Genomic DNA, 23,386 nt, shown 5'->3' with positions numbered 1-23,386 from the left:
ATGGACCAAATATACTATTCTACAATAGAAATTTTTTTAAACTTATCCTCCATTTTATTATTAATGTATTTGTACATGTCATTATACTTTGATTCAAAATTACCCTTAATTTTAATTTTAAGGGAGGAACGCGTCCAACCCCAATTCTAAAATACCCGATTCTAACTAAAAACCCACCCATTACCCGACCCCAAATAAAGAGACTTTCAACAAAGTTGAAATAAAGTCAAAAATGTAATGAGATTTACACAGACGCTGAAAGTGAGTAACACTTTGATCCATATTTATAATTTACATCTAGAGTTGCCACAACTGATTCAAATGGGATTTCAGCTCTTTCTTTCACGATGCACCGGGTTTCACCATTTCCAACCACTGGCACTTTTCCTGGAGGGCATTCAACAACGACCGTCGCCTCCCTTTTTGCGAGCTATTGAAATAAGTTTCATTAGCTGAGGCACGAATCCAGCCAACATCAAGGCAGAGATTACGCCAACAATTGTAAGCGTTATCTTGGCTGCTGCACTAATAAAGAAGTTAACCATTCTTAATGGGCTTTTAGACTCTGATCTTTCACGGTTAGCTTCATCGCGCGAGATCTTTTCTGGAGTCGTAGTTATGGCTACCAGTTACCTTATTTTGACTGAACTTTCGTGCAGATGGAAAATGTGTTCCATAAACCCTTATCTAACACCATCACACGCGCGAGAAGGTCTGCTTGGGTATGGTGGAAGTAGAAGATCCTTGTTGTCTTCTATTGTTTCAAAAACAAAAACAATAGCCTCGTATATGACTTGGAAGTCCTTGCCTCTATACCCTTTCAGTGGCTAGACCAAACCTTCTTCAGTATATACAGGAGCGGCTAACGGCATTTGAGGCCTAAAGTTAAATGTGAGGACTAATTATATAAATTAAAAAACACTTAAATGATATATATGGAGTAAAATTAATGAAATACTAAATAACAAATAAAAATAATATTAGAAAGATATTACCCGATTACTGATTCAGAAAGTTTGAGAAATGAAGACTTTGAGTCAAAAAAATATCTAGTTGTTGCTTGTCTACTTCAAAATTCTTGCTGTAAATCGTAAAAACTATACTATACAATTTATAAAGTAATAGAAGTATAGAACTATTAGAATCTTAAAAATATTATGGAACACTTGAACTAATAAATTTTTGGAGAAAGAAGCTGAAAAATATTGGAGAAAGAATTCAAGAAGGTGAGCAAGAATAAAGAGAAAGGAAGAAGATATGTAGGTTCTGGAATATGAAGAATAAGATTGAAACATTGGAAAAGAAGAAGTAAAAAATGGAATTATTAAATCAACTCAAATTGAAAATTATTCATCTATCATTTTTAAGTAAGTCAAATTTTTACTTTATTTACTCTAAAAGGTTTTCTTTCCATTTATATGAAAAACACAAAAGTACTACAATATATTATTTTTTTAAATACCTATATATTTAAAAAATAGGACCCCTCAAAATTGGGGGCCTAAGGCACATGCCTTACCCACGATAATGTTAGAGCCGACCTTGAATATATATATTTCTGGTGAAGTATGTGTTTCTGGAATTGACTGTGGTGAAGTCATCGGTAGGTAGAAGTAGGGGTGCCAAACTTGTGGGTCGGGTCGGATACGGGTAATGAAAAAACGGATAAATTAACCGACCCGACACATATTTAATACGGATAAAAAATGGGTTAACCGGCGGATAAACCATATTATCCATAGTTCCATGAATATGATCACTTTTAGAAGAATTTCTAGTCTCTCAAACTTGAGGAACCCTCAATTTGAGGTTTTATAAATATAAAAGTTAGACCCATTGATTATCCATTTTCTAAATAGATAATATGGTTGTTATCCATATTTGACCCGTTTTTTAAAAAAGTTCATTATCCAATTCATTTTTAATGGATAACATGGGAGATTAACTGTTTTCTTTTAATCATTTTGCCTTTCCTAAATGAAAGCATTGGCGGATTCTTTTCTTTTTTTTTAATGATGGTGACATAAGGGTTATATTTAAGTGGGGAATTAGGGTCCGGTAATGAGTGAGTTTTAATTAGAATCAGGTATTTTAAAATTGGGGTTGAGCCTTTCGTTCCTAAGATACCACGCATCCTTCCGTTAAAATTAAGGATAATTTTGAATCAATGTATAATGGTAGGGTACAAATACACCGATAATGAAATGGAAGATAAGATTAAATAATTTTTGATAATTGAGGGATATATTGACCCTTTTCCGACCAATAAAATACGTCAAAATGAGCGACGAAGAGTACAAAGCGTAATACTAATCTTATTAATGTTATTGGATCATTCGGGTATGCAAGTAAAGTCTCGTAATAGCGGTTGAAAAGAAGAAAAAAGCTGGATATATTGGGAAATTGGCATATTGTGAGAACTGCCAACACGTTTTAATATTAGTTTTGCCAAGAATTACATTTAGCAACTTAAGCCCAAAAAATTGACATATATTGCCATATTCCCTGAAAAAAAGAGAGATAATGTATAGGAAAATATGAAGATTCCCATCCTGATTTTATGCCTCAAAGATGTATCCCCTTCCAAAAAATAAAAAAATAAGAATAAAAGAAAATTCAGATTTCAAATTTTTTTTCCTTCTTTCTCTCTGTCTTTTTTTTTTTTTTTTTTTTTGTTGGATTAAACGGGTGTATTAGGGACGTGTGACATATATATATCATTGTATTCATGTATATCATATACATATATTTTTCACGGACACTACTGCCATGTGTATATTATATTGTATATCAGTGTATATATACACATACATTCATGGATGTTCACATATCTATATGCTATACATGAGTTAAACAGATATACAAGGAGATACACGCTAATAAACATGGAGATATACACGAGATATAGTTGCGGATACGCACATAAATCAAGTTGTTTCAACCTCGAGTTTTCAATCTGAATTTCAGCTCAAATCCACCTCAAATAATCTCCATACACTTCCAAAATTGATATTCAAGATTTTTAAGATGTTTACAACAAAATTCAATATCATCCAATCGAGAAAAATCATTAATACACAAAATAAGAAATTTGAACCAAACTTCAATTGCCTTTAATAGTTCTTCAAATCGAAATCTTTATCTATGCATAGATGAAGTATTGACAACATCAAAAGAAGAAAAATATCTATGTCTACAAACCCTAATTCAATCAAATACAAGTAGAAAAAGTGATTGTTCGAAGTTGGAAAAATCACTAGGTTGCATCGATAATTCACAAAATTTTAAAAAGTTTATTACTAGATCTAGAGCCATGGGTATAATAACAGAAAGATTTGGGAATAAAGATCGAGAGATTTGGGGGAAACAATTGAAAAAAGCATTACAAGAGAGAGAAGGTGAGCAAATATTCTAAAACTATTTTTAAGGACAAGAATTTGGTTATAAAAAATTAATTTTTAAAGGTAATATATGGGAAAAGGGCCAAAGTTATCCATGTACTTTGTTAAATAATTTACTATCTATCATCTGTTATACTTTTCGTTCAAATTTAACCCTACCATTAAGATAGTAAACAAATTTGTCCCTAATCCTAACGGTTGTCCATTGTGGCACCGGACTCAACAAATAAAATGCCAGCTGGAGTCCATGCCACCATTTATTTTTACAATATCTTATTTATTGCATAGATTTACAAAATCAAAAAAAACAAAAATTAAAAAGACATTCCCATTTGGATTACCCCATCTCTATCGTCTTCTTCAACTGCTAGCTTTTTTCCCTATTCCGACAAGAAATTCAAATCAACTCACACAGACAACAATCGCCGATAAGATTAAAAGCCACCAAAGTATCACTACCTTAGCTTTACTCAATGTAGCCATGTCGGATCTTGTTGGAAAATACCCACTTTATGTCATTAAAAATGTTATTTTGATGGCACCATTGAAGAATTTGTAAAGAAAGATTGAGAACATAAAAGTATTGAGATTCATTAAAGTTTGAACAAAATTGTTAGCTAGGTTTATTGAGGATTTGAGGCTTGTTGATTTCTTAATCTTCATCGGCATCTTCACCGGAAGAGCTTCATCAGCGACTGTACGTTTTATCCAAATCTTCATCGGAAAAACATCTCACTATCACCTCTTTCCAATCCCATTCAGAAAAAAGAAGAAGCTACAGTCACCACCGAAAGAGTCACTCTGATCTCGGTCATTAAAGGTCTATTCTTTCTTTTGGTTTGTTCTTCATTTTATTTTGTTTGGTTCTTCATTATTTTGCTATGGCCGAGAATGTGAAAACAATAGAGGAGTTACGGTGAGGGGTTTATGTGAAGAAGGTGGGTCTGTCAATTAATGGTGGCGTTAATGGTGGCTGGTTAGTACCGATTAAAGGGTTTGGAAAAGCTTGAAGAATACCTAATGGGTCTGTCGTGTTCTTCAGAAGTTGTTGAAGTTCATTTTATGTTACTTAAATATACTGTTGAGGCTGAAAATTATTGATTAAATTCTGATTTTGAAGCTCTTTTGTGGTGAAAAATTGAGGCTTTTGGGCAGTGAAGCTGCTGATGGAAGAAGAAATCGAAGGGGAAGAGAGGTATTGGGGGTGGTGAGGTTAATTATGTGGCATTTTTAATTGAGGGATCCCAATTGGGGTGGTGAGGTTATTTACGTGGCTTTTTTAATTGAGGGGTCCCAATGCTCCAAGGGACATCCGTTAGGGTTAAGGACAAATTTATTTACTATCTTAACGGTAGTATTAAATTTGAACAGAAAGTATAACGGAGGATAGATGTAAACTATTTAACAAAGTATAGAGATAATTTTGGCCCTTTTTCCTAAAAATATAATATAATCAAATAGATACCAATATCTAAAAATAGGCTATTTTATGCCATTTAATGTTGGCTATTTTCACGGTATGTTAAATTTCCAAGAATATTCTTAAATAGTGTGAGGCCTTTTAAGAAAAACGTGTGGGCTTTGCTCAAAGGACAATATTAATACCATATTAAGAATAACTTTGGATCGACTGAGTCAACAACTGATTTAGAGTTTATGGTTCTGCGGGACAAGTAAGAAGATAGGAAAGTGATGAAATATGGCTCGTTGACTACCTTTACCAGGCTAATGTAGCTTGGAGACACACACACACACAAAAAGAACTAACATGCAGTAGTGATAAAAATTATTCGATCGATGTGGGTGACACAAAATGAATCTCCAAATAAGCCCATGAGGTGATGCGCCATGTGAAACTTGGTTGAAAGGGATTTGTGATGGGTTACGTGGACAGAGGCAGATGTAGCACTTGGATATCGGGTTCATATTAACCTAGTACTTTTGATGCGGGTCATAAATTTATGTGTAAAAATTTACTAAATTTGCAGTGAATAGCATGTCTAATGTTTACCCGTAAAATGGTACAGTTGAATTTATACATGATTTATAGACAAGCGAATTGATTTGATTGGGAAAATGATAAATAAATTAAATAAAAAAATGCAAGACTTAGCGTTAAAACCGAGATAAGACAATGAACAACCTGATTCCGGGAGCATAGCTTCCGAAGGCAGTAATAGTAATCTTAATAAGCAAGGAATGAAATATTATTAGGCTTTTGAACAGTAAATAGTATAAGTTTGTCAGAAAATTCGTCTCTTTATAATGGTTGTTGAAATCTCTATTTATAGTGGCACCTAGAGAACAAGGTCCTAGGATCAAACCCCTCTTAAATGTAAATTATGAGGGCCATCAAAGAATATGCAACGGAAGGCTATGAATGTCATATTCTCTATAACGTATTATGTATTTAATACTGGAGAATAGTTTTCATTAAATGCTATCGGATGACATGCACTCATTTGTCTTAATGAGAAACATCCCCTTCGGGGGTCTCCCGGTGCCAACCGAGACTGCTGCCTCCGGTCTTGACGTCCACCTATCTCGTTTTTCATATGTTTCTGGTTCCACATGTCGCTTTATTATACGAGCATTTAATATGGACCTATTTTACCCTATACAGATAGTCCTTCTGCTTTTCGGTGGCACATCCTTGTGTCATTGGGAAGTTGGTAAAGATACTTTTCTTGGCGGAAAATTTACTGACTCCCTCTAAAAGGTTTTTGACGCTTGATTAGACGCACGTCTCTACGCATTTAATGTCTCGAACACGTGTCATTCCACGATTCAGCAATACTTTTTCCGGTTCTTGAGGTAATCATGGCCACGATTTTAGCCTCTTATTCCTTTACTTATACGATTCAACCTTCTTATTTTACACTTTATAATTTTTCGAGCTCTCTCAAAATTTCTTTACTCAACTCACTCTTGCTTTTAACCTCCTTATTCAGAGTAACCCTTACTTTCGTCTGCTAACTATGGCATCCTCTTCCAAAATATCCAGTTCTTCAAAGCACAAAGAAAGCATTAATGATGATGCTCCTCCTACGGTAAGCACCATTATCCCCAAAAAGCTTACTACAGCTAAGGACTTTGAAGAGAAGTTCCCTTCTGCTAACTCCTGCACATGGGTTGTTGGTGTATACCCTTTTTCCATTCGTCCTTCTAGCATCTGCTGTGAAGGAAGACTGTGGTTGCTATGGTTTGAACATAATTCCTCCTGACTTAGCGGAGCGAGTGACCTTCCCTAAAAAGGGTTTTACGTACGTTTATGCCATGGGAGGCTTTTCAACCATGCCCCATGACCCCTTGGACACGTCCCGTGGCGTCCTGGCCAGCCTCCCAACGCCCGTCGCCATGGTTGGCCCCGTGGTCTCGGCAGCTCCAAGTGACAAGCGCGCATGTGCCTCTGTCACCCCACCGATAGCCATCGCCATCGCCCAGCCACATGCACATGCCAACAGCGCCGCACGCGTAGACAATGCCTGTGCACAGACCCTGATGCTAAAGACAAAGTTGTTGCCAACGGACTTGTTGCTGCTTTATAGAAGACTAAGTCCTTTTCATTGTAAATATAGAGTAGTTTTGCTGCATTTTCTTTAAGTGTGATTTTCCAGCTTTCATAGGTCTAGTCATGTAACTTTGATTTATTTTTTTTAAGCATTATTAAGGGGGACCAAGCAATCAAAACTTTCAAGCAAGCAAACAATTCTCTGTACTGGTGTCTCTCCCCCGACACCGTCTTGTTTTTCTGTAATAGCTTTCATTCAATACAATCAAGCTTTCTTTCATTCTCAATTCTCTTTTCTGCTCTCTTTCAATTGCTCATGACATTGGTTTTCTCGTACGGCACTGACAATCTAGTCTAGCGTACGGAGGGGACCTCAGTTGGCGGATAGCAACCGTACTGACATTGGTTGCTTAGCCTTACGTCATCCTTCCAAGGAACTTCAGGAAGGCGTCGTGTAACAGTTGGTATCAGAGCCTAGGCTCGACATCGGACGAGGGATTACATTGCAATTACCACCATTTCTGACCATGGTGAATTATGGGGATCGCATCGCGACCCTTGAGGGAACGGTTGACGCATTACGGCCCATCGTGGAAATGGTGCCTGACTTAAAGACCAGCCTAGTGCAAAGGTTGGACGACCTGGACCGCAGACTGATCCAGGCCGAAGTTGACATAGAAAACATCAGTCGCGACTCTAAAGGTGACCGGCAAACGGCAGCCACGGAGGCAGCTGAAATTTTTGGTAAATTTGAGGTCCTCCAGCAGGAGCGTGCCGAGGATTTAGCCAACAGGGAACAAGAGGTAGACAGGGTGACTGCCATGCAACAAACTATAGACAACTTGACAGGCCAGCTCAACGTTGTTAATGCTGCTTTACAAGGCCTACTTCGAGGAGGCGGAAACCAATTTGGGGGTGGTGTGAACCTCGCCCCTATGGCACAAAAGCTGAAAATTCCTGAGCCAAAGCCATACAGTGGAGCTCGGAATGCCAAAGAAGTGGAAAACTTCATTTTCGACATCGAGCAATACTTCGATGTCGTGGGAGGCCTAGAAAAAGCTAAGAAGGTAGCAACCACTGCCATGTATCTTCAGGGTGATGCCAAACTCTAGTGACGAGTGAAGTACGAAGCCATCAAGGCCGGTGAAGATGCCCTCAAGACATGGGTAGAACTGAAGGCAGCCATCCGCCTACAGTTCTTCCCCGAAAATGTTGAGTACAATGCCAGGAGAAAGTTACGGGAGCTGCGCCAGACCAAATCCGTGCGAGATTACGTGCGGGAATTCTCTGCGCTCATGCTGAACATCCGTGACATGGGGGACAAAGACAAACTCTTCACCTTCCTGGAAGGGTTAAAACCTTATGCCCGGATAGAGTTGTAGAGACAAAGGGTAGACGCGTTGCCTAAGGCAATCCAAGCAGCAGAGTGCCTTGGGGATTATCAAGTGGAAGCCCGGAAGGATAGGCCTCAACAGCCTGTCCGAGGAGGATACAAAGGGGGCCAACCAAACACTGGTGGCCCTAGCAGAAGTGGAGGAGACCGGAGTGCACCCAAATCCAAGGCTCCCTCTTCCGGCAGTACTAGTGCTGCATCTAACAACAATGATCGGGGGAGGAAGCCCCTCTCAGGATGTCATCATTTCGGCGGACCACATTGGAATAATGAATGCCCACATGCACAGATGAACGCCCATCAAGCTTTTGAGGATGGGACGGATGACGACGCTGATGATGCGGACCAGACCGAGCCAGTAGGTGCATTCAATGCAATTGTTGGCTCCATTTCTGAGCCCTTAGCGGGAACCAGTGCCGGTATCTGCAAGAAGAAGGACCCATGTCCAATTGCCAAGAAAGGAAATAAGAAGGCGAATTTGAGGACTCCTCCTCATCAAGAGAGGACCTTAATGTTCATTGACATGAAGGTAAATGGTAAGCCCATTCGGGCAATGATAGACACGGGTGCCACCCACAACTACTTAGCCTCGACTCAGGTGGAGCATCTTGGACTAGTTGTAGGAAAGGGCAAAGGCCGTGTGAAGACTATCAACTCACAACCTCAACTAGTGGGTGGAATAGCCAAAGAAGTACCAGTGAAGCTTGGCCCTTATGAAGGAAAGTTCAACCTGCGCGTAGTGATCATAGCTGACTTTGAGTTAATAGTGGGGTTGAAATTCCTTAGACAGACCAATACCATTCCCACACCGTATGCAGACATGCTACTGATGATGGGAGAAAATGGGGCCAAGCCCTGCATTATTCCGTGCATTCCCATGAAGATGGCAGCCGAGAATATCTCGGCCTTGCAGTTAAAGAAGGGGGTAAAAAGACATAAACCCACATTCCTGGCTACCCTCTGCATGGAAGATATAGAACGCTCCACGGGTCCCATTCTTGCACCCGTGAAGGAGTTGCTTCTGGAATTTGAAGACATCATGCCACAAGACATGCCAAAGCACCTTCCGCCTAGGCGAACTGTGGACCATGAGATTGAGTTGGTGCCGGGTGGAAAGCCACCTGCCCGGGCGCCATACAGAATGTCACAACCCGAACTCTCCGAGCTTCAGATACAATTGACGGAAATGCTAGACACAGGGATCATCGTGCCCTCCAAGTCCCCATACGGGTCCCCTGTGCTATTCCAAAAGAAACATGATGGTAGTTTACGACTCTGTGTGGATTACCGGGCTCTAAACAAAATCACCGTGAAAAATAAGTACCTTATTCTGCTAATGGCAGCTTGTTTGATAGACTGGGTGGTGCGACGGTATTCACCAAAATAGACCTAAGGACAGGTTATTGGCAAGTTCGGCTTGTAGATGGTGATGAGCACAAGACGACATGTGTGACAAGATATGGGTCATACGACTTCCTGGTTATGCCCTTTGGCTTGCCTAACGCGCCAGCCAAATTTTGCACCTTGATGAACCAAGTCTTCCGAGAATACATTGATAAATTCGTCGTGGTTTATTTGGATAACATTGTGGTATATAGCCAGACACTGGAAGAACACTTGGAGCATTTGCGGAAGGTCCTAACCCGATTGCGGAAGCACGAATTATATGCGAAGCTATCCAAGTGCTCCTTTGCTCAGAAACAAATTGACTTCCTCGGACATGTCATCGAGGAAGTGAGGATCAAGATGGACCAGCAGAAGATTCAGGCCATTACAGAATGGCCGCCTCCTAAGGATATCTATGCCTTGAGGTCGTTCCTTGGTCTATGCAACTTCTATCGGCGTTTTGTGAAAAGTTACTCCCTCATTGCAGTGCCGCTGACAAAACTTCTCAAAAAGGCCGCCCCGTGGGATTGGGGGCCCAAGCGGGTAGAGGCCTTCGACGCATTGAAGATGGCTATGTCTAGTAGCCCAGTCTTGGCCCTCCCTGACTTGGCCAAGCCATTTGAAGTGAAAACGGATGTTTTCGACTATGTACTTGGTGGAGTATTGCTACAAGAAGGGCATCCCGTAGCGTACGAGAGCCGAAAACTGAAGGATGCAAAGCGGCGCTATACCGCCTATGAGAAAGAATTATTGGTTGTCGTTCATTGCTTACGCCTTTGGAGGCATTATCTACTGGGAGCCCCATTCGTGGTCAAGACAGACAACACAGCTGTTAGCCATTTCATGACCCAGCCAAAGCTGAATGGTCGACAGGCTAGGTGGCAGGAACTCCTAGCGGAATTTCACTTCAACCTGGAGTACCGAAGTGGAAAGACTAATCATGTTGCTGATGCACTCGGTCGGAGAGCTGATCTAGCATCGATGTGTGTACTCGCCGCCCTAAAGGGGAGCGAAGTAACCACCACCATAAAAGACCAGATATAGGATCTACTCATCAAGGATCCTACTGCACAGTATTTGGTTGATTTGGTAGGACAGGGCAAGACTCGCCAGTTCTACACCGAAGATGGTTTCCTGAAGGTGAAAGGGAACTGACTTTATGTTCCTAAAGGAGGAGATTTGTGACGGGCTCTTCTTGCGGAATGCCATGATACTTTGTGGGCTGGTCATCCCGGCGAGGAACGCACCATGGCATTACTTCGCTGTGCATATTATTGGCCTCAAATGGTCGATGATGTCGCTCAGTATGTGAAGACTTGTCTAGTATGCTAGAAGGATAAGTCAGACCGCTTGACGCAGGCAGGGCTCTTTGAACCACTAGCTGTCCCAAAAAAACCTTGGGAAAGCATTTCCCTGGACTTCATCACCATATGGCCCAAGGTCGGAGATCTAACAACTCTCTTGGTTGTGGTAGATCGGTTTTCCAAGTATGCTACCTTTATAGCAGCCCCACAATATATATCAGCAGAAGATACAGCTCGACTATTCTTCTCTCATGTCGTCAAATATTGGGGCCTACCTAAAGACATTGTTTGTGATCACGACTCACGCTTCACTAGCAATTTTTGGACCCAACTCTTTAAGTGCCTCGGGTCAAAATTGAGTCATAGCTCAAGTTTTCATCTGCAATCTGATGGCCAGACGGAGCGATTCAATGGTATGCTAGAGGAATATCTCCGGCACTTTGTGACCGAATCGCAGAAGAATTGGGTAAAACTTCTGGATGCTGCTCAACTGTGTTTCAATTCACAAAAGAGCTCAAGTACCAACAAAAGCACTTTTGAAATTGTTACCGGACAGCAACCGCTACTCCCACACACAGTGAACGCACCAAACATGTCAAAATCTCCTCGGGCTGCTAGCTTCTCAAAAGAATGGAAGCAAAATTTGGAGATAGTGCGGAGCTATCTTGTCAAAGCCCAAAAGCGGATGAAGAGGCATGCTGATCAGAATCGCCGCTTTGTTGAATACCAGGTGGGAGACAAAGTGATGGTCAAAATCCCAAAGCGGTACTTGTTTGCAGGGGTCCATGACCCTCGCCTATTGCAAAAATATATTGGACCCTTGTCCATTGAAAGGCGCATTGGGAAAGTTGCATACCGGGTGGATACCCCAGCTTGGTGGAAAATCCATCCTGTTTTCCATGTCAGTCTCCTGAAACCTTTTCGGGAAGATATGGAGGATCCTTCACGAAGCCAACTCACAATACCAAGTATTCGAGGCCCCAATTCAACTGGGAAAAGGCGTGCTGAAGCTATTCTTGATGATCGAGTGATTCACGCCTCAAGAAAAGATCACCAGGAGTTCTTGGTGAAATGGCAGAGATGTGATGCAGAGGAGAATACTTGGGAGAGGGGAACAAACCTCAAAGCCTACAAGAGCCTGATTGATGATTACCTTGCAAGGAAGGCGCCGAGGACGTCGCCAACTCAGGTGGGGAAGAATGTCATGGGCGGCTTTACAACCATGCCCCATGACCCCTTGGACGCGCCCCGTGGCGTCCTGGCCAGCCTCCCAACGCCCGCCGCCACGGTCGGCCCCGTGGTCTCGACAGCTCCAAGTGAAAAGCGCGCATGTACCTCTGTCACCCCACCGATAGCTATCGCCATCGCCCAGCCACAGGTAGATGCCAACAGCACCGCGCGCGTAGACAATGTCGTGCGCGCAGATCCTGATGCTAAAGACAAAGTTGCTGCCAACGGACTTGTTGCTGCTTTGTAGAAGACTAAGTCCTTTTCATTGTAAATATAGAGTAGTTTTGCTGCATTTTCTTTAAGTGTGATTTTCCAGCTTTTATAGGTCTAGTCATGTAACTTTGGTTTATTTTTTTTGAAGCATTATTAAGGGGGACCAAGCAATCAAAACTTTCAAGCAAGCAAACAATTCTCTGTACTGGTGTCTCTCCCCCCGACACCGTCTTGTTTTTCTGTAATAGCTTTCATTCAATGCAATCAAGCTTTCTTTCATTCTCAATTCTCTTTTCTGCTCTCTTTCAATTGCTCATGACATTGGTTTTCCCGTATGGCACTGACAATCTAGTCTAGCGTACGGAGGGGACCTTAATTGGCGGATAGCAACCGTACTGACATCGGTTGCTTAGCCTTACGTCGCCCTTCCAAGAAACTTCAGGAAGGTGCCGCGTAACAGTTTACACGTACCCCTTCACTTTGGGCTCATTCTCATAAAGCAGGGGACTTGACTCCGTAATCTTGGAGTTTTGCTTCATATATCAAGTCTACTTGGCACAAGTGAGCCCTTCTGTGTGGCGGAAGGTAGCTTGTCTTCGGCGGTTATGCCAGGAGACGGGCGAGGATCTCTCCCTGACTCGATTGATGAACCTTTATTCCCCCAAAATGTTCCGCAGGGGAATGATAAACTCCAGCAAACATGGTCACCATGTTTTTCTCACCATCATGGATGACAACAACGAGCGAGGCTGGATGGAGCAGTTTGTTGTGGTTGCCACCAGGGATATCATCCCGGCCACAACTCCATCCTTTCCTGAATCATGGAATCGTACACGTAAGTTCAATGTTTGTCTTTTTTCTGATTAAAGATCACTCTGTGTTATTACTGATCCTTCTCTTCTTATTATTTAAGCAACTCAGTGGACACCACCAAGGGTTGAAGGCTTGGACCAGTGGGTCCAGCTGATTTTGGATGCCACCATGCCTGAGACCCGCCGGTGGAAAGAATTATCCCTCAAATATGGGTGGAAGGCCAAAAATCGTGGTAAGTTGATTCTCGAACTTATCTTGTTCCTTATCTCATTTATAATAAAACTGGCTAACTTTACCTTTCGTTGAATTCAGGTTTTCCGCAAGTCTCTGTTACTATCCCCGAGAAGGATGTATTGGCTGATCCCGCAGATGCGGCGAGGTTATTGCAAGAGGCTTTCTCCCTAACAGGTGTTGCCGGAACTGCTTCCGGTGTGGGTGCTTCCTCTCGGAGTCTTCGGCCGGAGAACAAGCAATAAAAAAGGCGACATTCCTCTACGGCTGAGGGTCAAAGTAAAAAGGCGAAGAGTGTCGTGCCCGAGCCAGCCACAGATACCGTGGTGATCGACGATGATGGGGAAGCTATTAATGAAGGGGATTCTCTACATAGAAGACAACGACCTTCATTAACTCAATAGACTGCTTAATTTGCTGAGCTAGTTACCTCAACCGAGGACGACGTCCAGATGCTCTAGGGAAGTGTGATAGAGTGGAAGATTCCAACTCTCACTTCCGGGCCCTTGTCGCTACTCGTAGTACCATGAGTCTAGGTACCAGTCTTTTTTGGTGTTCAGTTGACGAGCAACTAATAACTAGCACTGCTTTTGCCGCAGCTGCTTCTCAACCAATAACTCTATCATCTTCATCTCCGCCCTCGCCAAGCATGCCTTCTCCACCAATAACTGCTACATCATCTCCACCAACCGCAGACACTTGAGAGGAGGATGTCCCTCCTCCCCAGTCCCCATTCCATGGGAATTTGGGGGATAACTATTCGCCCCCCTCCGAAGATCTTCAAAGGAGGAGGAATGTTTCGCTCTCAGTCTCTACCTGGTGCCATCTGCTGTCCCAGCCGGTGGAACTTGCCAATTACCTGAGTCCTTTGGCTTCAGAGAAAGATAGAAATAAAATATAGTCTCTCTCGGGAGAGTGCATGGTAAACAATGCCATGCAATACGCAACATCGGTACGATCTTTGTTCCCTTTGATGTTCCTTCTATCTTTGTTATGACAAGATTTTTAATTTGAACTTTTCCTTTGCAGGCTAACTTCCTTGCTTCCGAGGGCCTTTAGAGGTTGATCCTTGATAAATAAAAACTCACATTCCAGCGGGATCAACTGTTGGTCGAGTGTTACCAAATTGTTGCTCGCCTCCCTGCACTGGAAGCACAAGCTGTCGACGCCGTTGAGTTGGAGGCTCGGTTGAAGCAAAGCGAGCAAGAGGTGGTGACCCTCAACCAAGAGGCCGCCCTGTTAAGGGTACAATTTGATGAGGCTAAGGCAAAGTGGCTCGAGGTCCAAAATGTTATTCTTGTTATTGCCGATCGCGAGGCTGCCTGCACTAAAAGAATAAATAATTTGGAGGCGGCCTTGAACTCCAAAGCTAAAGAAGTTGATGCCGCGGAGGAGAAGCATGCCCCGATGGAAGATAGGTATAAGAAGGTCATGGAACATAATAAAGTTTATAACTCCACTATCCGTGACCTTGATGTTAGCTTTCAAGCCACTAGATCCGAGCAGAATAAACTTTCGACCGAGATTGATCAACTTAAGGAAGATCTTCAGCACCGAGCGGCTTCCCTCATTGTTGAAAAGACATATTCTATGTACAACATGAGGAGAAAAACCTTGGAAGAGGCCAAAGCGGTGTCATTGACTTTGATGTCGAGATCGCCAAGGCCCGTGAGCTGGAGTCAACTGCCCAAAAGCGTATCCCAGTCCAACCTGATATGGCTGACCCTTCTGGTTCCGCTTCTGAGTTATCAAGAACTGAAGAAGAACCTGAAGGGGATGATGCTGAAAGTCAAGACCTTGATCCAGCGGCAAATCCACCTACTTCTCCTGGGGGCGCAAATGCTTCTCTTCCCCCGGATTCTGGGGATTCAGTAGTTTAGTTTTTTCTTTCCTTTTTTGTTTTTCACTTCATACTTGTACTTGTGCTACTTGGCACGTTGTTATATAGAAGTTCTTTTTCTTCTAAGTATTGTGCAAATTTTTCTCTTTACGTCAAGTTATGCAAGGCTTCGGGTGCATTTTTCCCCGATAACATTTGGATTCCGGGCATAAGCTCTTCCAGAATCAACCCTTTACTTCGAGTGTTTCATAAGAGAGGGCCCTCTTATGTTTACGGTGCTCTTGAAGAGGATGTCTCCTCTTCATTCCAGCACTAGCATTTGAAGTACTTGTTTAACTTTCAAATGATAAAATTAATTCATCGTTCGGACAAGAAACAAAATAAAAATAAAAGGATTTTACTTTATTCCTTCCATTTTCAAAAGTACACAAACATTCATTGTGCTAAAATGAAATTGACATTACTTATGGCTAATTTGTACAACTTGTTTCTATGGGTCTGGCCGCGCAGTCCTGATATCGCCCAAATTCACACAAATTATTGGGATTGTGAAGCGGTCGATGCAATTATAATTATCCAACTTTGAGTCAGGGTTGATTCCTCAAAGATATTATATTGGATTAGGTATATACTTAGACTAGGTGTATGACGTGCCTAAATTGCACTTCCACATACTTGGTTGTTTCTTTCTACTTCTAAACTTTATGTTATTGTTTGTAAATGTAAAGCTATAGAACGATATTTTTGGTGTTGTTGTTTTTCAAGTTTATAAAAGATCTAGGGTTGTGACTTCCACCTAGGTGGTTACCTAACGAGTTGTGGGCTTTATGGCATGTTTCGTTAGTCGGGGTGTAATATAGCAATCAACACGCAATTACCCACTCGATACCTCTCGGTAGTTAGAGTGGTTTTGCCTAATTTGGCTTTCTCAAGTCCAAATGGGTAATTCACAAAATCGTTGATATATACTCAAGTCAGGTGTTACTATCTCTAGATTCAACCCGTTAATTGGGGCTATCAATTTTTTGAGTTCACCCCAATTTCTTTGTAGCCAAGTTTTCCTAGACTTAGTCTCTCTTTCTCAAGTAGAGACTAAGTCAATTAGGCATGAATCAATGTTTGCAACCATTAATTCTTAAATTCAAGCAAGAACTAGGCTAAACATCACACACCGAACTTTAAACAAGCCCTAAATCAAACACCTATTAGGTACCCACACTAGGGTTGGGTCACAACCCTAGCTAGAGATATATCTACTCATAGGCAAAAATGAAGAAACTAAGGAAGAAGATAAGATTAAACTCATAATAGATGATAAAGAGATGAAAATCCAATGTTAAAATGATAAACTAATACAAAATTTCCCAAAGTAGTAAAGGAAAAACAGCTATCTACTTTTTGGAGTTTGAACTTAACCTAAATTTGACAAAAAGAACTATTTATACACAGCTAAAATTATCGGACAAAATTGCCCCTGCGGAAGTTCTGCGGCCGCACAATTCTGTGTGCGGTTCGCACTTTAAAGCTGGGCTTGACAGGATGGACTTCTGCAGCCACACAATTCTGGGTTGCGGCCGCACGTCTTCAGATTCTGAGGATCGCACATTTCTGAGTGGGGCCGCACTCTTGAATTTGAGCTTGACAGGAAGGACTTCTGCGGACCGTACATTTCTGAGTGCAGCCGTACATTAATAGTGCGGTCCGCACTTTTTCATGGACTCAGAACTCCATCTCTCTGAACCTTATCTTTTGCGGCCGTACATTTCTGAGTGCAGCCACACTCTTGAATTCTGTGGCAGTACAATAATAGTGCGGTCCACACTTCTTCATGGACTCAGAACTCCATCTCTCTAAACCTCATCTTCTGCGGCCACACAATAATTGTGCGGTCCGCAATTTGCAAAGGCGTTCTGTCAGAGGTCCTTCATAGTCTACGGCCGCACTCAATATTGTACGGTCCTCACTTTGCTCTTTTTGCTTGGTTTTAGTCCTTATCCAAAAATACTCTTTCTTAAGTTGATTTCATCGTTTTGGTTCTTTTTCCAATGCTCCTGCAAGTAAGCACATTTTATTAGTTTTCGGGAATACCTTTAAGAATATTTTTGAGCTAAAACTAAAGTAAAAGAGTGCAAATAAGTAGTCAAAATCACTACTTATCATGTCCATGTTCCCGATGATACAACTTTTATTCCCGGATTTCGTAGTCCCGATTTATGTGGCAGTCATGTTGCCGTATTCTCATACCATTCGCCCCTAGTGTTAGAATGTGAAGAATGCGAATTTGAACACTGGAAGTCTTGCTCTTTTGATGATTCCACTAGTGAATGGTTGTATAATCTTTGGTTCGGTAGAAAGCTTTAATTCCCATTAGGAACTTTTCTTTAGAGCCAAAGACTATATAACCACTCCCAGTGGCTTGCACTCGTGAACGGTCGGGTAACCTTTGGCTCGATAGTAAACTTTATTTCCCGGTAGGAACTTTGCTACCGAGCAAAAGATTATCTAACCGTCCCGTAGCGGTTCTCTACTTTCATGCCTTGTTGTTTAAAGGTCTTATTTCTGCTAACGATGCTTCCTTCGTAGCATGCTTTTCGTTGTTGCCTCGTTAAAAACCTTGCTAGAAAAACCCAACTGGGACAAAAATTGGATGAAGGAAAAAAGAGTGTAGCACATACTTTTAGTATAAGCGGTGCTCATCAGCAATAGTATCTTTTGATATGTGCCACGTTCCAATTGCTTGGAAATTTTACTCCGTCTTGATTTTCCAATTCGTATGATCATTTCCCAGAGACAGTTGACCCGGTAGGGGCCTTCCCACTTTGAAATAATGGAGATTGACTCTTCGATTGTAATATCTTTCCATTTTTTATTTTTGGGCCGCCAACCTTATATGCGCCAAGTCCCTGCGTTCGTCGAGCAACTCCAATCTGACCAATAATGCTCGTTGTTTTATTCTTCGTATGCCCAGAAGTATCTCATGGTAGGTTCTCTTACTTCTACCAGGATCAGGGCTTCTGCTCCGTATACGGAAGAAAAATGTGCCTCCCCCGCACTTGATTTGTTCGTTGTTCGGTATACCCATAGCACTCCCGGTAGCTCTCCGGCTATTTTCCTTTAGCTGCTTCTAATCTCTTTTTGAGATTTTGAATACTTACTTTGTTTGTTGATTCTGCCTATCCGTTTACGCTCGGGTGGTATGACGATGATGTGATTCTTTTTATTTTCATGTCTTCAAGAAATTTTGTGACATTTGCGCCTATAAATTGTGGCCCGTTGTCGTAGGTTATCTCTTTTGGTATCCCGAACCTGCAAATTATGTTCTCCCACAGGAAATTGACTACTTCATGCTCACCGATTTTCTGGTATGGACCTGCTTCAACCTACTTAGAAAAGTAATCAATTAAAATTAAAGAAAATCTTACCTTACTGGGAGCTGGCGGCAACGGACCGACTATGTCCATCCCTCATTTCATAAATGGCCAGGGTAACAAAACTGAGTGCAATAACTCTCCCTATTGATGCACCAACGGTGCGTGGTATTGACACTTATCGCATTTTTGAACATAAGATTTAGCATCTTGTTCCATTCGGGGCCAGTAGTTTCCTGCCCTAATTAGCTTTAATACCAAGGAATCCGCGCCCGAGTGATTTCCACAGATTCCTTCATGAACTTCTCTCATGGTGTAGTTAGCTTTGGAGGCTCCCAAACATCGGGCAACGGGCCTTGGAAATATTTTCTATACAATTAACCTCCCTTGAAGCAATATCGAGCTGCTTTAGTGTGCATCGCCTGAGATGCTTTGGGATCTTAGGGTAGTTTTTCATGCTCGAGATAGTCAAAGATCTCATTCCTCCAGTCCCAGACCAAATTGGTCGCGTTTACTTCATAATAGCCGTCCACATCCAATACCAAATGCATAAGGTGCGTGACCGTACCGGAGTCTAACCCTTTCATTTCCGTGGACGAGCCTAGATTTTCCAGTGCGTCTTTTTCTGTATTTTCTTCTCTCAGGATGTGGGTAATAGACAATTCCCTAAACCATGCAAGCAGAGCCTAGACTTTCACTATATATTGTTGCATGTGTTTCTCTTTGGCGTCGAAGATTCTGTAGACCTAATTTACTACCAGTTGGGATTCACATTTGATTTCTATGACCTCGGAGTCCAGTCCCCGGGCCAATTCGAGTTCTGCAATCAAGGCCTCATACTTCGCTTCATTGTTAGTCAAAGGAATAGTTCTTCTGGCCTGCCTCTGGATTTCTCTCGAAGGAGTGATTAGCATTACAATGATCCCGGACCCTTTCACATTGGAAGCTCCGTCCGTGAATAAGGTCCAAACCCCCAGAAAATCACGTTGATTGTTAGACGAGGGTGGATCTTTGCCTACTTTTGAGGGTTCCAGGTTATCCCGGTGGTGGCCGTAGTTATTCTTAGCCAGGTCGCTTAAGAATTCTCTGAGATGGTCATTTTTCTGCAATGTCACCACCTCCTCGCACAAATGACGGTAGTCCCCTATCCTATAGCCGTTAGTCCCGTGATACTAGCACCATAGATTGGGATCCCTCTAACTAGGATCGAATCTCATTGGCCTTGGGAACTGAGCTTCTTTAATGTTTCTCATTGTCGAAACCAGTTCCACCACGTTGACGTTGAAATTGTATTCGGACAACCTGGGGTAAGTGGAGTCCCGAGAACCCATTACCTCTTTGTCTTGCAACAATCTGCTATTCCGGCCGTGATCAGTTCTTCTATTGGTAGTGAATCTATTCGTCGACCGTGAACCTCTGATGCGTCCTTCGGCTCTTTCGTAGGGCATAAACTGACCTCGAGAAGATCGCCGGTCTACGTCAAAATCATCCTTCAACTTTTCCTTATTCTTTTCTCGGTCCCGACCCTTGGTTGATGCTGGGAAACCGAGCTGGTCATCCTCAATTCTTATCTTCGACTCGTAGTGGTTGTGAACATCTGCCGATGTTGTTGTCTAGAACTCGAGCAAACTTTCTTTCAATTTCTGAAAAACGTCAGAATTCCTTAGATTCAGCCATTTATTAAATGCCTACGCTGCCGATTCGTCCGTCACGGCCTGTAGCAGCATCCTCTCCTTCTGAAACCTGGTCACAAACTCCCGCAGCAAGTCAGACTCTCTTGGTGCAATTCTGAATATGTCGGCCTTTTGGGCCTGTACCTTCCTAGCCCCGGCATTCCAGGGCCTCTTTCGTGAGGGTCTCCCCAAACTTCTTCAACAAGACTGATTCAATCGTGTGTGGTGCTAATTTGTTTCCTTTCACCATCGTTGTATAGGTGGTAATGTGCTCCTGAGAATCCGAAGTCCCATCATATTTTGGCATGTTTGATATTTTGAACCGCTTCGGGATCAACTCCAGTGCCACGCTTGGTTTGAACGGCAACTGCATGTACTTCTTTGAGTTCAGTCCTTTCAACAGCGGCGGTGATCTAGGGATTTGAGACATTCGGGCATTTATTTCCCTCATAAACCAATTGGGTTCGGTTTTAAAGGATCATTCTCATTGTTGTTACCGGGTCCGATGCCATTCCCCCGGCCCTGTCGAAGCCGACCTCACCCCTTGGGGTGTTGTTATTAACCCTTTGTGTTATTTGGTTTGCGGGAGCACCAGGAGGAACTAGACCTCTACCATTCGCGTTGTTGGAAGCACCCGACAACGCTTGCTTCAACTCCGTCATGACCTGATCTTGTCGTGAGAGATGTCTCATAATAGCCCTTTGTTTCTCCCTTAAGATTTTCACTATTTCCATAACATGCTCGTCTTTAACATCATCAGGAGTTGCCTCTCGAACGTGCTGTGGATATTGTCCGCCATGGACCGACATGGCTGCGCCCTCCACGTTGTGGGTATCACTGATTGAATCTTCGTGTTGAGGTTGATTTCCTTGGGCCTCAACGTTGTGCATGTTGTTGACACCATTATCTGCCATTCTTATGATTTTTCGCTAGGAGACAAAGAATTTAAACAGGTTAGCAATAGATGCAAGGATAAACCCAATAACGCAACTGCCTAGGCCCCACAATATGCGCCAAGTTGTTTACCCGTAAAGCGGTACAGTTGAATTTATATATGGTTTATATACAAGCAAATCGATTTGATCCCAAAATGATAAATAAATTAAATAAGAAATGCAAGACTTAGCATTGAAACCGAGATAAGATAATGAACAACCTGATTCCGGGAGCGTAGCTTCCGAAGGCAGTAATAGTAATCTTAATAAGCAAGGAATGAAATATTATTAGGCTTTTGAATAGTATATAGCATAAGTTTGTCAGAAAATTCGTCCACTTACAATGGTTGTTGAAATCCCTATTTATAGTGGCACCTAGGGAACAAGGTCTTAGGATCAAGTCCCTTTTAAATGACAATTACGAGGGCCATTGAAGAATGTGTAACGACAGGCTATGAATGTCATATTCTCTATAACGGATTACGCATTTAATCCTGTAGAATATTCCTCATTGAATGTTATCGGGTGACAGACACTCATTTGTCTTCATGAGCAACATCCCCTTCGGGGGGCTCCCGGTGCCAACCGAGACTGCTGCCCTCGGTCTTGACTTCCATCTGTCTCACTTTTTATCTATTTCTGGTTCCACGTGTCGCTTTATTATACGAGCATTTAATATGGACCGATTTTACCCTATACATCTAAACCCACAACGGGTTTACTGCTAAAAAATTTAGGGATCATTTGGTATGATGGATAAGCAAAAGTATCTTGAGATAAAAATTTAGTATCATGTTATTCCTTGTTTGGTTACTAATCATGGGATAAGTTATCCCAAGATTAAAAATAGTATTGGGATAATTTATATCTGCCAGAGGGTGGAATACTAATCCTAGGATAAGCCCAAGATAAAGCAATAAAATTGACAATCACAGGATTAATATAACATACCCAAAAGTTAATAAGAAATAATACCGGGATGACTAATCCCAATATAACTAACTCCAGCATAACTAATCAGATCATAAATTGTCTTCACCTCTTAGATGTTGAATCTATAGAACTTAAATTCTAAATCTGCCTCTGTACGTGAAACTTAGTTCGAGGGTGAGATTGTTGGTATTCGAATTTTGTTTATATTGCGAGCTGAAAAAGAAAAAGAGAGTTACATTACATACAATGTGTAAGAATATTCTTAAATAAGTTGAAGCCTTTTAGAAAAAATCGTGAACTTGGACCAAAATAGATAATATTGTACCATATTGAGATTTGAGAGTATAGTTACTAATTTAGTCCATCAAATATGCACAGATAGCTTTCTTATTCTGCATTCCATGACTTCCACTTATTTCAGTTCTGTTTATTTCTACAAGTAATAAGTTAACTTGAGCATCGATGTTTAATTTTTGGTTGACTTAAAGTAATTTTTTTTTTCTTTTCATCCTTGCTGTTAATGTTCAAATTCACGGCAAAATAATTTTGTCCTCGACTTAACTATGGAGCGATCACCTTTACCATCGCGATGCACGAAAAAGAAAAGCGAGGACAAATGTTCAGACAACTTTTACTGGATAAACATCACTCCCTTTCAGGTAGCAGTCTATAGCCAATCCAATCAACAACATATGTTACTATTCGATTGAAAAGAAAAAGAAAGAAAAGTAAAAAGGAACAAAAAGAGTAAAAAGTATTTAATGAAAAATTTGTAAAATACATTGATTTAGGGCTTCTCACACGCTTCAATGGCAAGAGAGGAATAATAGGACCTCCGCATACTTAAGAGGTCACAATGGGAAGACGAGAACTACTTTGATGGGGATTTTATGCATTTTTTCATAAATATATTATCTCCTGTAGTCTTTTACTCCAAATACTTCCAACATTATATGCTCTAATTGATTCAAGCTATATCTATATTGACAATATAGAGATTTTTAAACTATGGGTTAATTTAACTTGTGATAATAAATTAATTATTATTTTTATCAGATTACTAATCAAATATGTTTATTTAGCTAATTTCTCGTTTGGATTTAACCTCAATATTTCAAAGTCTAGAAACAATTAGAAGCGCCTATTGAATTAGGA

The 23,386-nt window shown here is 41.5% G+C and overlaps 1 pseudogene; it reads right to left on the bottom strand.

The window, feature by feature from the left end:
* Nucleotides 1–244: 244 nt before the first annotated feature.
* LOC117279025 (plastid division protein PDV2-like) lies at nt 245–872 on the bottom strand (annotated as a pseudogene).
* Nucleotides 873–23,386: the final 22,514 nt, after the last annotated feature.

This window comes from Nicotiana tomentosiformis, chromosome 7, assembly GCF_000390325.3.
Source record: "Nicotiana tomentosiformis chromosome 7, ASM39032v3, whole genome shotgun sequence".
Classification (NCBI taxonomy): domain Eukaryota; kingdom Viridiplantae; phylum Streptophyta; class Magnoliopsida; order Solanales; family Solanaceae; genus Nicotiana; species Nicotiana tomentosiformis.
This window is presented reverse-complemented; position numbering and strand designations above follow the sequence as displayed.